Below are 4,624 nucleotides of genomic sequence, written 5' to 3' on the forward strand. Positions count from 1 at the left end.
GTAGGAGATGAATTCTTTGCCAAATAAGGCACTCGAATGAATAGAACACTAGAACTAGAATTGGTAAGACCTGACTTTAAATCTAGCCTCATACTTGCTAGCTTTGCGACCCGAAGAACACTATTTATCTTCAGTCTGTCTCATTTTGCTCATTTGTAAAGTGAGGATAAAAGAGTACATATCTCCCAGGGCTGCTATGAATCTCCCTCATCCAAAACAACAGTGGCAGCTACAGCAGCAACAACAGAAGCAAAATTCACTTCACCCTGCCATCTTCTCAAGGTATCATTCTGTATTTCTCCTACATCTAAATCCTAGAAAAAGTTATATATAGACACGACCTCTATTTCTTCACTTTCTCCTTCAGTCTAGGGTCCCAACAATCTGTATTCCTGCTTCTAGGCTCTCATATCTCTAAACCTTCTTCCAAATAGCAACCAAGTTAATATTCCAAAAACACAGGGTGGACCACATCACTCCTCTAATCACAAATTGTCAATGAATCTCCAGTGCCCTTATGATAAAATACAAATATTTTCTCTTCCATATGTTGCTTAATTTTCCAATGCCAGGAAACTCAGTAACTTCCAAAGATGCTCAATTTATTTATCTAATCATTAGAAATTTCTTTTCCATATGCAGCATTTATAATATTTGAGTTTGAAAGCATGCTTCCACCGCTGTGGAGCATGCCCGCCAGCAAGTGGCGTCTGACCCCAACTAGATGGAAGTTAAAAATAAAAGGCTACTTATGGGAATATTATAGGAAGGGAGAGTAATTTTTTTCCCCTTCTATGCTGCTTACTCTTCCAATGTTGGTGGGCCAGATTCTTCTCAACTCCTCCATTGTAGGCAGGACCTAGTCTCAAGTCATTGTCCTTCCTCAGTTAAGCACGAGGTGGTGGAAAAACCCAGAAAAATACCAATAGTATGGTGTGACAGTGCCCAGCTCCCTCAATGAACTGGACTACCAGTTCTCTTTAGCCTGGGTGCAGAAAACATGAGGCTTTCTTAGAACAATTTGTAAGAGTTTATAAATAAACAAACAAAAATAAAAACAGAGATTTCCTATCATGTGGCTCAAATCCCAAGATGTCTCTTTCACCTGAGGCAGAGTATGGCAGAGGAGAACTCTTTCCATTCTGACATTCAGAGAGAGAAGGTTCTTCTTATAGATTCTTTATGTCTTCATACCATACCAGTAATTCTCTTTCACCTGTCTCTGCTTCTCCCTTTTCAAATTCAAGAATCATTAGTATTCATATCAAAGTAGTTTTTGCTTTGATACGAATGGAAATTGCAAATGAACACATTAAAAGATCATAAACCTATGGAAAGATGTAAAATATGTCCTTCTGTGGAGAAAGAGAGGTTGTAGAGGAATTCAGTTTGCCACCCTTTACAAATCTTTAGCATCCAGAAGCTGTTTGCATTGTGGCTTATCTCAGTTTGCCTTCCCTTTTGGTCAGATGCTTTCCTGATTTTGAGATCTGACATATTAGAGGCATGCATGAAACCACTGCAGTCTCCTATTAATTAACTTAAAACCGTACCAACAAATTTATGTACTTTAAAGTGGATTTCTCTATATCTCTGTTTTAGCAAGACTTTCTCCTGTTTGACTAGTTAATGTGAGGGCTTGGCTCAAAATTAAGTCAAAGGAAAGGCAAAGTCACTCCAGATCCCTTCCAGTCCCATGTTTGCCCTCTGTACATTCAGAGTGCGACTGAACAGAACGAAAAAAAATATATAAGTCCCTCCCCCCACTCCCCAGTTACTTCCGCAGAAAATTCCCCTCATTTCCCAAGCTCTGAGTCTGCTAATGCAGTATAAGTTAGGAGCTGCCTGGGGGTCCTTATCTTGGCTGAGTGAAACAAGCACATACCTTTTTTTCCATGCATGTTTTGCAAACATTCTGTTAAGAGGTCACTTCCAGCCCCGGGAGGCAGCAGAGAAGCTGCTGTTCGGAGAGCTGTGGGGACTGTGCCTGCGCGCTGTAGACCAGTCACCTCACCCATCAGGCTTCTCAGATGTGGTCCATCCCACAGTGCTTCAGCCCCTTCACATGGATGTGCAAGCCACTACTCCCCCAGATCCTCAAGTGTTGGATGCCATGCTCCCCTACCTGATAAACTACTATGGGAATCCACACTCCCGGCCTCATTCATAAGTCTGGAAAAGGGAGACGGCTGTGGAGCATGCCCACCAGCAAGTGGCGTCTGACCCCACTAGTGGAGCCATTGAATCCAATGATTTAGCAATTAAGGGGGTGGCCAGATTCTACAAAAGCATGAGATCACCACACAAACAGCGCAAATGTGTGCTGGATTCATGTCGTTCTCTGGAAGCTGAAGGCATTTAGGTCACTTATCTCCCTCCCAGTGCATAAGAGTGGAATCCCTGATCCAAAGGAGCTGAAGGCAGCAATCCGACCACACACACACAAGCCTTGTCTCTACCATGTCTGCGAACAACGAGACTGGAGTGAGGCAGCCTACTGAAAGCATTGGACGGATTTGCAGTTCCCAAAAAGTATCCTTCCATAGGGATGCAGCCCAGGCAGTTGGAAAAATCCCACTCAACGTGAATGACATGAAAATTGACCCAATGGTATCAGTGGTCATAAAAGCTTTATGGCCCAAAAGGGGTTGGTGCGCTCTACACCCCCGTCAAACCAAAGTTCGTGTGGTTGCTGGGTAGTGGCGGAGGCCAGGAGCTGGACATGCCCTCTGGAGCAGTGCACACGCCCCTTGTGGTTGGTCTGGGGCTCCCTGTGAATTGTCACAAGAAGAGATGGAGAATGACCATAAGAGGATCTCCCTGCTAGCAGAAAGAATGGTAAACCAGATAACGGAGCAACCTTCTGGATGTGGTGATGAATGGGCATCCAGGCTGCAGCAACTTGTCCTTTGCCTCTGCGGAAGGGGAGAGTCTGCCGACGGCACTCGAGGACTTAGCTTTGTCTTCGGGCAGTGCCTGTACTTCTGCTTCCTTGGAACCATCCTATGTGCTTAGAGTCATTGGCACAGATGACTACCTTCTCCTCTATCAGGTCTGGCATTGGTCTGAAGAGGTGGACTATACTAGCTGAAAAGTGCATCTATCGTGTTAAAAGCCTTCGAGAAGTGAACCCACCGTGGGGAATGGTACAAGAGGGAATGGAGCTGAAAACCATCAAGTGGACACAGCCCTAGACTGGGCATCTGACTGTATGTTTTTCCTGCTTCTTCCCACTTCACTGGCCTAAGAACCACAAGGCAGCTGGGTCTCTTCTGTTACAAACCCACTGCAGCCCACGGGAAGATGCTACCTTTCCTGCTACATTCAGTGAAATCCTGTGTACCTTAATATCAAACAGAGCTCTCTGCTCCCAGATTCAGCTCTTTCATGCTGTCCAGAAAGTCTCTTTTTCCTTAGGACTTCAGAAGGCGGGCCTCCACATCCTAAACCAGGGGTGTGGAGCCTGTGGAGGGGCCGCATGTGGCCCTCTGGGTCCTCGGTGCAGCCCTTTGACTGAGTCAGGGCTTCCTGTCTGCCTGGATCAAGTGCGAATTGGTTAGAGGCTGGAGTCCAAAACCTCCAGTGCCTCCCATGTGTCGTTTATGAAACAACACCCTAAAAATTTGTCACTGTAGATCAAAGACATTCTATAACGTATAGGACATTTTTTTTTAACATTTTTCTCTCTTTTTAGTATTAAGAGACACCCTGCACACAAGCAAGCTGTGTCCTGCACTTGGCATATCAAACAATCCTTTGCCCCCACCTTCTGATGAACTCAGCTACAGCAAAATTCCAGAATTATTTCACACCAACATCAGGTGGTCTCTGACCTTGGACAAGCACCTGCAAGTAACCATATTCTGATCATGAAGTCCTGCTATGAATCAAACTTTTTTTCATTTTTGCTCTTACCCCGTCATTGTCAGGGCTACAGTTCACTATATAACCACTAATATATGTATTGAGATTTGGCCTCACCAAAGTGGGTCTCCTACTAGAGGGCACCCTGGCATATGTGTCTAGTTTCCCTTCTCCAATGGAAAAAAGAAAGCTTTTAGCTTATGACCACTGTTATTTCTTTAGTTTTATTTATTTATTTTCTTTCTCAAAGTTAACTGTGGTTGTGATAAACTGTGAGCTCCTTTGTATTTTTATAGTTAACAACAGTTGCAAAACTTCTGTGACTCTTTGATCATTTGTTTTCAGGGCTGACAGGATGATTTTATTTTATTTCTCATAAAACCCTGGTAGGTGATACAGAGGGTTCTGTGCTTGGAGTCAGGAAGAACTGAATTCAGATACAACTTCAGACATTCGCTAGTTGTATGAGCCTCAGAGAGTCACTTAACCTCTGCTTCAATTTCCACATCTGTGAAATGAGGATAATTACAGCACCTATCTTGAATTGTTCTTATGAGGATCAAATGAGAAGATATTTGTAAAGTTCTTAGCACAGTGTTTGGTACATAGTGAGTGCAATGTAAATGTTAAATATTAGATATTATTTCTTTTTCTTTTATTTAAAGCAATTGGGGTTAAATAACTTGCTCAAGGTTACACGGCCAGGTGTTTCTGAGTGGGTGCTAAGTGTCTGAGCCCAAATTCGATACCCAGGTCATCC

The 4,624-nt window shown here is 43.6% G+C and overlaps 1 pseudogene; it reads left to right on the top strand.

The window, feature by feature from the left end:
• Positions 1-1,822: 1,822 nt before the first annotated feature.
• On the top strand, positions 1,823-3,295 carry LOC138149789 (cysteine desulfurase pseudogene; annotated as a pseudogene).
• The last annotated feature ends 1,329 nt before the right edge of the window (positions 3,296-4,624 follow it).

The sequence above is a fragment of the Petaurus breviceps genome, unplaced genomic scaffold (genome assembly GCF_028583685.1).
Source record: "Petaurus breviceps papuanus isolate PSGF00001 unplaced genomic scaffold, PetGlider_PUasm1.0 90849, whole genome shotgun sequence".
NCBI lineage: Eukaryota > Metazoa > Chordata > Mammalia > Diprotodontia > Petauridae > Petaurus > Petaurus breviceps.